The sequence below is a fragment of the Triticum dicoccoides genome, chromosome 2B (assembly GCF_002162155.2).
Source record: "Triticum dicoccoides isolate Atlit2015 ecotype Zavitan chromosome 2B, WEW_v2.0, whole genome shotgun sequence".
Taxonomy (NCBI): Eukaryota; Viridiplantae; Streptophyta; class Magnoliopsida; order Poales; family Poaceae; genus Triticum; species Triticum dicoccoides.
Genome location: NC_041383.1, coordinates 807,339,652 through 807,351,572, shown reverse-complemented (window position 1 = coordinate 807,351,572; position 11,921 = coordinate 807,339,652).

Here is an 11,921-nt window from a genome sequence, read left to right as displayed (position 1 = left end):
GAGGCGACGGCCGGGGGCGGTGACGGGCCGGGGTGTGATGCGGGGGCGGCGACGCGGGGACGGCGCGACGGGGACGGGCCCGGGATGGCGACGGAGACGACGGCGGCGATGGGGACGGGGGCGGCGACGGGGACGAGGGCGGCGACGGCGACGGAGACGACGGAAACAGAGGAAGAACGAAAATTTCGTAAGTCTTGTATATATAGAAGGCACCTTTAGTACCGGTTGGAGCCACCAACCGATACTAAAGGCCTGTTTTGGCCAGGCCAAGCGGCTGGAAACGACCCCCTTTAGTACCGGGTGGTAGGTCGGGCCATTGCCGATGCAAAGAGAAACTGCGCAAGTGATTTGGAGAAGAAGAAGTTGCAGCGCATGTTAGAGGATCACAAAAAATTGTTGTACCCGAATTGCGTAGGTGACAAGAAAAAGCTGGGCACCACACTGGAATTGCTGCAATGGAAGGCAGAGAATGGTGTATCTGACAAGGGATTTGGAAAGTTGCTGGTAATGATAAAGGATATGCTTCCAAAGGACAACGAATTGCCCAAGAGTACGTACGAAGCAAAGAAGGATGTCTGCCCTCTAGGGTTAGAGGTGCAGCAGATACATGCATGCCCTAATGATTGCATCCTTTACCGCGGTGAGTACGAGGATTTGAACGCTTGCCCGGTATGTGGTGCATTGCGCTATAAGATCATCCATGATGAGCATGGTGATGTCGAGGGCGAGCGCCCCAGGAAGAAGATTCCTGCCAAGGTGATGTGGCATTCTCCTATAATACCATGGTTGAAACGTTTGTTCCAAAACAAAGAGCATGCCAAGGTGATGCGATGGCAGAGAGAAGATCGTAAGAAAGACGGAAAGTTGAGAGTACCCGCTAACGGGTCGCAGTGGAGAAAAATCGAAAGAAAGTACGGGAAGGAGTTTGCAGATGATGCAAGGAGCGTATGGTTTGGTCTAAGCGCAGATGGCATTAATCTGTTTGGGGAGCAGAGCAGCAACCATAGCACCTGGCCTGTGACTCTATGTTTGTATAACCTTCCTCCTTGGTTGTGCATGAAGCGGAAGTTCATTATGATGCCAGTGCTCATCCAAGGCCCTAAGCAACCCGGCAACGACATTGATGTGTACCTAAGGCCATTAGTTGAAGAACTCTTACAACTGTGGAATGGAACAGGTGTACGTGCGTGGGATGAGCACATGGGGGAAGAATTTGACCTAAAGGCGTTGCTGTTCGTGACCATCAATGATTGGCCTGCTCTCAGTAACCTATCAGGACAGACAAACAAGGGATACCGCGGATGCACGCACTGTTTGGATGATACTGACAGTATATATTTGAATAGTTGTAAGAAGAATGTGTACCTGGGACATCGTCGATTTCTTCCGAGCAGGCATCCCGTAAGAAAGAAAGGTAAGCATTTCAAAGGTGAGGCGGATCACCAGACGAATCCTCGCCACCGTACTGGTGCTGATGTACATGATATGGTCAAGGATTTGAAGGTGATATTTGGAAAGGGTCTTGGCGGACAACCTGTTCCAAAGGACGCTGACGGACGCGCACCCATGTGGAAGAAGAAATCTATATTTTGGAACCTGCCATATTGGAAAGACCTAGAGGTCCGCTCCGCAATCGACGTGATGCACGTGACGAAGAATCTTTGCGTGACCCTGCTTGGCTTCTTGGGCATGTATGGGAAGACAAAAGATACACCTGAGGCACGGGAGGACCAGCAATGTATGCACGGAGAAGACGGCATACATCAGGGTCATGCAAGCTACGCTCTTACCAAAGAAGAGAAGGAAATCTTCTTTGAATGCCTGCTCAGTATTAAGGTACCGTCTGGCTTCTCGTCGAATATAAAGGGAATAATAAACATGGCAGAGAAAAAGTTCCAGAACCTAAAGTCTCATGACTGCCACGTGATTATGACGCAACTGCTTCCGGTTGCATTGAGGGGGCTTTTACCGGAAAACGTTCGATTAGCCATTGTGAATCTATGTGCATTTCTCAATGCAATCTATCAGAAGGTAATCGATCCAGAAATCATACCAAGTTTACAGAATGATTTGGTGCAATGTCTTGTCAGTTTCGAGTTGGTGTTCCCACCATCCTTGTTCAACATCATGACGCACGTCCTAGTTCACCTATGCGAAGAGATTAACGTTTTGGGTCCTGTATTTCTACACAATATGTTCCCCTTTGAGAGGTTCATGGGAGTCTTAAAGAAATATGTTCATAACCGTGCTAGGCCAGAAGGAAGCATCTCCAAGGGCCATCAAAATGAGGAGGTCATTGAGTTTTGTATTGACTTTATTCCTGACCTTAAGCCGATTGGTGTTCCTGAATCGCGGCATAAGGGCAGACTGGATGGAAAAGGCATGCTAGGAGGGGAACAAATAATATGTATGGACGGACATTCTCTCACTGAAGCACACTACACAGTTCTACAGAATTTCGCCTTGGTGGCTCCGTATATGGATGAACACAAGAATTTGCTACGCTCCAAACACCCGGAGCGGTCTGATGACTGGATTACACGTGAACAAACCAGGAGTTTCGCCAGCTGGTTGCAGACACGTACCATGCATGACACCTCTATTGAAGATGACCTGTACTTGTTGTCCCAGTTACCATCTTCGAATATAATGACTTTCAAAGGGTACGAGATAAATGGTAATATATTTTTCACGATCGCCCAAGATAAGAAGAGCACCAACGAAAACAGTGGTGTCCGCTTTGATGCAAAAACCAAGACGGGAAAGGAAACATATTATGGTTATATACAGGACATATGGGAACTTGACTATCGACGTGGTTTAAAGGTCCCTTTGTTTCGGTGCAAATGGGTCAATATGACATGAGCCGGGGTAACGGAAGACCCGCAGTACGGAATGACAACAGTGGATCTCAACAATCTTGCGTATGCAGACGAACCATTCGTCCTAGCCAATGATGTGACACAGGTTTTCTATGTGAAGGACATGTCTACCAAGCCAAGAAAAAGAAAAGATAAGGAAGCGAATGCATCGTACGATGAGCCAAAGCGGCACATAGTTCTTTCTGGGAAGAGAAACATCGTGGGAGTGGATGACAAGACAGACAAGTCAGAAGATTATGAAAAGTTTGATGAAATTGCTCCATTCACAGTGAATATTGACCCGAGCATCCCGTTAAATGATGAAGATTTTCCATGGTTACGGCGTAAAGGGACACACGCGAAGAAAAAGTTTCACACCCAAAGATCTGGGATGTGATCGGCTTCACTATCATCACTTTCTTCTGTGTTTCACACCCAAAGGGGAATCTCTATAATAGTTAGGGTAGTTATGTGTTTTGGCATTTGAAACGCGAAGAAATTTTATGTGCAAACAAATTCTTTCATGCCTTTACTGATTTTTAAAGTTAAGTTATTCACAAACTAGTGATTCACACTAATTTCAAATAATTCAAAATTTAAACTATTCAAATTTGAAAACTACGGGCACTAACAGAAAGTTTGTACTTTTTTGTACCTAAAGAGGATGTGTCAGCCTCCGGTCAGGCTATGGCCGCACCATCACCATTTAGTGCCGGTTCATACCATGAACCGGTACTAATGAGGTTGTGTCAGGTAAGGCTGGGGCCCCACGAGCACCTTTAGTACCGGTTCATGGATGAACCAGACGTAAGCTGTTTTTTAGTCCCACCTCGCGAAGTGAGAGGGACTAGGAGCGGTTTATAAGCCCTGAGTGCAGAGACGATGAAGAAGAGGCTCAATGCTCACGTTGCTTAGCTTCAAGCCTTCAGGAATACGGTAGACTGCACGGAGCTATGCGCAGTGCAGTTTACACTATTCTGAAAGGCTTAAAGCAAATTAACGAGCATTGCACCTCTTTTTTATTTTTCATAACTTATTACAACTCCGGACTTCTTCTCTTATGGCAAAAACTAATTGCATGTCGACATTTTTTTTAAGTTATAACTCCAGACTTTGACCATCAAGTTTTGCAGAAAAGAAAAAATAGCAGAAAAGAAAGAAAAACTATAGCTGAAAAGAAAAAAACTATATAAAAAAACTACTCAAAAATAAATAGAAGAAAATAAAAATAGCAGAAAAGAAAAAACTACTCAGAAATAAATAGAAGAAAAAATAAAGAAGAAAGAAAAAAAATTATATTTGCTATTTTTCAATCGTTTACAAAATGACCGTGAAATTGAAAATCACTACAAAATGAACTCTGAAAATGTTGAATTTTGACAAACTAGATGAAAAACTACTCATAAATAAATAAAAGAAAATAAATATAACAGAAAAGAAAAAACTATACAAAAAACTATGCAAAAATAAATAGAAGAAAATAAAGCAGAAAAGAAAAAAACTATAAAAAAATTGGGGCGCTGCCCTGTGGGCCTGATAGGCCACAGGTGTGTAATTACAGGCCTTAAAGGCCCAGCAGACTCACAGGGCAGCGCGCAGAGTTTAGGCCCACAAGCCTGCTATATAGAGGAGTTCGAAGTTGTAGCCGCGGCTGGGTTTATAAACCAGTGCGGCTGCCCTTCGCCCGGCGAGGTGGGACTAAACTTTGGGGTGGCAGCGCGAGGCCTTTAGTACCGGGTCGTGGCACAAACCGGTACTAAAGGGGGGGCCTTTAGTGGGAATTTTTCATTACAGAACTTGGCTTGTATATTCCAATGATGGGCTTCCTCAAAATGCCCTAGGTCTTCGTGAGCAAGCAAGTTGGATGCACACCCACTTAGTTTCTTTTGTTGAGCTTTCATACATTTATAGCTCTAGTGCATCCGTTGCATGGCAATCCCTACTCCTTGCATTGACATCAATTGACGGGCATCTCCATAGCCCATTGATTAGCCGCGTCGATGTGATATTTTCTCCTTTTTTTGTCTTCTCACACAATCCCTGTCATCATACTCTACTCCACCCATAGTGCTATATCCATGGCTTATGCTCATGTATTGCGTGAGGGTTGAAAAAGCTGAAGTGCGTTAAAAAGTATGAACCAATTGCTTGGCTGAAACCGGGGTTGTGCATGATGGGAGTATTTTGTGTGACGAAAATGAAGTATGGCCTAACTATATGATTTTGTAGGGATAATCTTTCTTTGGCTATGTTATTTTGATAAGACATGATTACTTTGTTAGTATGCTTGAAGTATTACTATTTTTATGTCAATATTAAACTTTTATCTTGAATCTTTTGGATCTGAACATTCATGCCACAATAAAGGAAATTACGTACATTGAGAAATATGCTAGGTAGCATTCCACATCAAAAATTCTGTTTTTATCATTTACCTACTCGAGGACGAGCAAGAATTAAGCTTGGGGATGCTTGATACGTCTCCAACGTATCTATAATTTTTGATTGTTCCATGCTATTATATTACCTGTTTTGGATGTTTAATGGGCTTTACTAAGCACTTTTATATTATTTTTGGGACTAAACTACTAACCGGAGGCCCAGTCCAAATTGCTGTTTTTTTGCCTATTTCAGTGTTTCGCAGAAAAACAATATCAAACGGAGTCCAAAAAGAATGAAACCTTTAGGAGAGTTATTTTTGGAACAAACGCAATCCAGGAGACTTGGAGTGGACGTCAAGAAGCAAACAAGGAAGCCACGAGGCAGGAGGGCGCGCCCTAGGGGGGTAGGCGCGCCCCCACCCTCATGGGCCCCTCGTGGCTCCCCTGACGGACTTCCTTCACCTATATATATTCACGTACCCTGAAAACATCTAGGAGCACCACGAAACCCTATTTCCACCGCCGCAACCTTCTGTACCCGTGAGATACCATCTTGGGGCCTTCTCCAGTGCTCCGCCGGAGGGGGAATCGATCACGGAGGGCTTCTACATCAACGCCATAGCCTCTCCGATGAAGTGTGAGTAGTTTACCACAGACCTTCGGGTCCATAGTTATTAGCTAGATGGCTTCTTCTCTCTCTTTGATTCTCAATACAAAGTTCTCCTCGATCTTCTTGGAGATCTATTCGATGTAATTCTTTTTGCGGTGTGTTTGTCGAGATTCGATGAATTGTAGGTTTATGATCAAGATTATCTATGAACAATATTTGAATCTCCTCTGAATTCTTTTATGTATGATTGGTCATATTTGCAAGTCTCTTCGAATTATCTGTTTGGTTTGGCCTGCTAGATTGATCTTTCTTGCAATGGGAGAAGTGCTTAGCTTTGGGTTCAATCTTGCGGTGTCCTTTCCCAGTGACAGCAGGGGCAGCAAGGCACGTATTGTATTGTTGCCATCGAGGATAAAAAGATGGGGTTTATATCATATTGCTTGCTAGGAACACATGATAGCAGTCCCTCCCCGCCCCTAACCCTAATCGTGCCGCCAGCCGCCCCTCCGCGCTCCTCCCCCACTTCGCCGCCGCCGGAGGGGACACCGGCGAAGCCCGCGTGGTCCCCAGGGAAGGTGGCGGCGGGGCGTACTCGCTGTTCTCGCGCAGATCTCGTGGCGGCCGGTGGCGCGCGGCGGTGTTCCACCGGGGGCTGGCGCCTGCTGGCCATGAGGCGGCGTCCCTCACGGCGGCGGGGCTTCCCCTGAGCAGCGCTTGGTGGTGGCCACGTGGCGGCGTGCGGGTGGGCCGGATCTGGGCTTCTGGTTTGCGTCCTTGTCGTGGCAGCGCTTGCCATTGCCCTCGGCCATGAGGCGTGGTTCGGGACAGGCCTAGCGCCGCTGGCCAGGACGCATGCTGGCAGTGCCCTACTTCATCTCGTGTCGTCTCGTTGGCCAATGGTGGTGGTCATCTTCGTTGTCAAAGATGGCCGGCCAGAGGCTTGGTGATCGGATCTCGAGATCCATCATCTAGTCCCGGCTGCGAGTTGGGGAGACATGGTTGCCGGTGAAAACCGAGTTGTTGGCAGGCAATGGTAGCGTTCTACGCCATTACCTTGATGGAGGCATTGTCGTGTAACTACTGTCTACCCACTCGTGCTGCTCTGGGGGAAACCCTAGGATCTGGTGTTCCATATCGGATGATGGCGGCACTGCGGTGTCGTTTCTCTCTTGGGAGCATCGTTTGTGGAGCAGCGCTGGAAGTCAGAGCCAGGAGGTGGAGCGGCTTCGTCTTGCACAGAGCTTCGGTGGAGATGTCAAGTCATGCCTGACCGACAGGTGCTACGCTTTGTCATGCCTGGTCGGCAGGTGCTACGCACGACATATCTTCCAAAGACTTCAAGCTATGTCGGCTGGTGGTACTTGGCAGCATGGTGCTGAGGTGTATCAGTGGCGGCCGCGACGTGCACAACTGTTTGCGCACAGGGAGGAGGTGCCGTTGGGCGCCGTGGTGGCGTCGACGATAGCTAGACCAACCAAGGTTGATGCATCAGTACAGTTCTGAAGATGGAGCGGTGGCAGCTGGCAGCGGCGGCCTCTGAGAGCAAGACGGACCGGCGAGATCCATGCCCGGCAGGCGTCCAGGATGGGTCCTCAGGTCTTAGATGTTAGGTTTGGCTGCGATGCCTGTTTGGTATTAGGCCCATGCTATCTGCGCCCCTTCATCAACTGGATAGGTGTAGCGACAATTTGTTGCTTAGACGGCGGCTTTAGTCTTACTGTGGTATTACTTTGTAAGGTCTTGTGAGAATAATTAATAAAGTGGCCGTATGCATCGCCCAGATGCAGAGGCCGGGGGTCATCCTCCTTTTCTAAAAAAATATCATATTGTTTGAGTTTATCCCTCTACATCATGTCATCTTGCCTAATGCGTTACTCTGTTCTTATGAACTTAATACTCTAGATGCATGCTGGATAGTGGTCCATGTGTGGAGTAATAGTAGTAGATGCGGAATCGTTTCGATCACTTGTCGCGGACGTGATGCCTATATACATGATCATGCCTAGATATTCTCATAACTATGTACTTTTCTATTAATTGCTCGACAGTAATTTGTTCACCCACCGTAATACTTATGCTATCTTGAGAGAAGTCACTAGTGAATCCTATGGCCCCCGGGTCTATTTTCCATCATATAGGTTTCCGATCTACTTTATTTTGCAATCTTTATTTTCCAACCTACATCATAAAAATACGAAAAATATTTATTATCTCTATCAGATCTTACTTTTGCAAGTGGTCGTGAAGGGATTGACAACCCCTTTACCGCGTTGGTTGCAAGGTTCTTATTTGTTTGTGTAGGTACGAGGGACTTGCGTGTAGCCTCCTACTGGATTGATACCTTGGTTCGCAAAAACTGAGGAAAATACTTACGCTACTTTGCTGCATCACCCTTTCCTCTTCAAGAAAAAACCAACGCATGCTCAAGAGGTACCACACACCACCATCTAGGTTATAACTTTTTATTATGAACTAAGGAACGCTTCCATCCTAGTGACAACCATACATACCTAAACCTTTTGAATACAATGTTCAGAAATCAGTTATCATCGATTAAACACACCAACAAATCCATACCTTCTAGTCCATCGGCTCCAAATCCACCACATGCATTGCGGCCACTGGGTAGTGCGGCAGCTCCAATGGAATCTCGATGTCATTCACCTCTTCTGGTTGTTCTGCATACCCAGCATGGTCCAGATCATGATAGATCTTTCCAGCAAGCTGTTGCGGCAACTGGTATGGAAGTACTTCTACGCGGTTCATGTACATACCTCTTAATCGGTTGCTCAGACTAACCATCATGTCCTCGACGGGTTCACTGAAATGGTCTTTTAGATGCAGTTTTGTGAAGCGACAAGAGAAATACTGCGAAAAGAAACATGCATTGGTTATAGCTGGGCACTACAACACTCTACTTGTAAGAAGTGCAGGGTATTTAAGGTCCATACCATCCTCTGTCCAGGAGTGACAAAGATCTTGTTCAACTCGCAAACATAATATTTGATGACAGGACAGTTCAATGTAAAGCTCAAGTCGTTTGATCTCGCACGGGGGAATGTCGAATTAACCTCCATATATAGAAGTGTGGCTTGCTGCACCCCCGCGGGTGCAATCATATCCAACCCATAAACAAAGACACTGGAGCATTGCATATAAAATGTAACGTAGCATGATAGAGGTTCCAAGCAGTACAATACATCAAAGTGCTATCAATTAACTGACCCAGGAAAATTTAGAAAATACGATGCCTCTCAGTTCCAATGGGACCTTAACCAGAGAGGTATAGCAATCCATATAAAAACTGTAGCAGCACATTCAAATTAGAAAATAGTAAGCAACAATCCTTTAAGCATTTATATGAGAATGAAAACAACTCAAAGCAAGGCACACAATAATTTCCAATCATATCCAACCCAGACATGAACATTTTCTGGTTTTCATTCTTTGAGTAGGCCTACCTGCACCAAATCAATTGGTGCCCGTCAGTTATACTGGAATAAACATAAGATTTCTTTGTTTACATACACAAGCAATAAATGTAGACCCTTTTGTAAAGAGACGAAGGATGTACTTGTCAGCGACACTGCCACATCACAATTGCATTATTTTGCTGAATTAGTTCGCTTGGACGTGGCATTAGATGCAGCTAACTACATGAATTTAACATTTGCCCGATTTAGATCCTTCAGGGACTCGAGAAATGCCTATAAGTGTATTCATTTCTGGATCATATAGCAATATGGCCAATACTTACATATGGAAAGTCAAATCTGCATTTTAATTTGGATTCAACATAGTTTAGTTCGTGAAGATTAAAGTTGGGAGTACACAGACTGAATTACTCAAGTGCCATGGTAGTCATAGTTACTCTATATATAAAAATATAGGTGTTGTATTGATTAAAAAAAAGTTGCAAACCACAAAATTTACACTGAATACTCCAGTTACATGCCAGTCCTAGTGGTCAGTTCATGTAATCAAAAATCACTAAAGAAAATGAGAAGGGCATTAACTGGCAGCAACAAAAAATTAGAATGACATGAACATAACGATAGCTCAAATCAGAATTGCTTCAAACATATATGTAAAGAAACACTAAAGTCAGTTGTAATTCGTAGTATCTGACATTAGATAAAATGGCCCTTTGTAAAGTAACACTATGTATTAAACACACTAATTGGCAAATAGAATCAACTGCTCTCTCACCTGGAAATATAGAATCATTGACTTCACTAACCTTGTTATCCTCAAACTTACAATAGAGCAGACATACCACTACATGAGTACATAGCTGCATCAGGACCACCACATAAGAACCTCCTAAACTAAAAGAAATATACTCTATAGTCAATCTTATTGTGTCCCCATTCCCTGTAAATCATTCATTCTTTTTGTACCTTTTGCCGAGGTATATATCTTTTGACACCTACCTTTTGCCAAGGTAATATATCTTTTGACACCTTGCTAACCTACAGGCAAACAAAAAACTTTTGTTAGTCCAAAAGAAGGATATTCTAAAACTACATCACCAGAATGTAGGAACATCACAAATCCAGCAGTTGTAACAATAATCCTAAATTGGGGCATGCATTTGCCTATATAATTATTAATCTGTAGAACACACTTTCCACAGAATTAAGTACCGAGCTCAAGACAACCTACTCAAACTGGATGGAACCAACATTCTTTAGCTACACACAAATTGATGCAAGATAAATGGCTACCTAGACCAGACATTGAAGAAAAAGTTACTGATTTGCCCAGGAGCGCAAAAAGTAAAAAACTGGACAAGTGGCCATCTCCAAGGTCACGAAGGAAATATGAAACCTGAAATTTATGAAACATGAGAGAGGAAGTTGGAATGAAGCACCTGAGCGCACGCACAATGCGAGGACGATGATGACGCGATAGTGACCCCGACGGAACAGCGGCGTGAGCTGTGACCTGCGCTTCTATGGTCGACTGCGATTCACCATATAACCTAATACCAGGAGGCGGAAATTCCGTATAAAATAGAGATTTATGGTACACAGTCTGTAGATAACAATAGATGTGGCTTTTAGTGCCCTTTATAGTAGTAGACATGACCATGAGGAAATTTTAGAGTCAAAAGGCATGGAAAGGAGTCAAATATATGCCATAGAAAAAGAAAACTTGGAATGTCAAAAGGAAGTAGATAGGGTTTATACATATATCACGACACAGTAAGATATATACGATGATTCAACCTGCACATGAACATACACGACAACCAGGAAAAGCAGAACATGGCGAGCCCAATAACACAATTTGCCATGCAACCATACAACTAGCTCTGGAAAAGAAGATGAGTGGAGAGGAGGTGAAGAGGGGTTGACCTACATATCCGTGAATGGAGACGTGAGAGCATACTTTTTTTATTTTTAGAGAAAAGGCATCAACCGAGCCCGAGATGGGGCTCGAGCCTAGCCCGGCTTTGAATTGACAAAGCCATCAACCGGCTAGGATTACAGATCACAAGAACCAAAGAAAGAAAAACAACACGGTAAGATACATAGACGCTGGTAAGCAGCTAACTAGCCTCAAAGCTACAACCTAGAAGATAAAACAGATAAGCACACAGCTGCAGACATCGAGGCCCTCCTCCGAGAACGAAGCACCAGGGAGCTAGGACCAAGCTGGCACTGAGGAGAAGGGGATGACCGGCATCAATAGGGAGTGTGGTCACCAAACAGCTATGGACCCCGACACGACACAACCATCCAATTCCATCTCCGACTCTCTATCATGAAGATCATGGTGCTACTTTGAAGCACAAGTGTGGAAAAAGGATAGTAACATTGTCCCTTCTCTCTTTTTCTCCCATTTTTTCTCTTTTTTTATTTTGGTGGGCTTCTTTGGCCTCTTTTTTATCTGGGTTTCTTTGGCCTCTTTTATTTTTCATAAAGTCCGGAGTCTCATCCCGACTTATGGGGGAATCATAGTCTCCATCATCCTTTTCTCACTTGGGACAATGCTCTAATATGGAAATCATCACACTTTTATTTATTTACAACTCAAGAATTACAACTCAATACTTAGAACGAA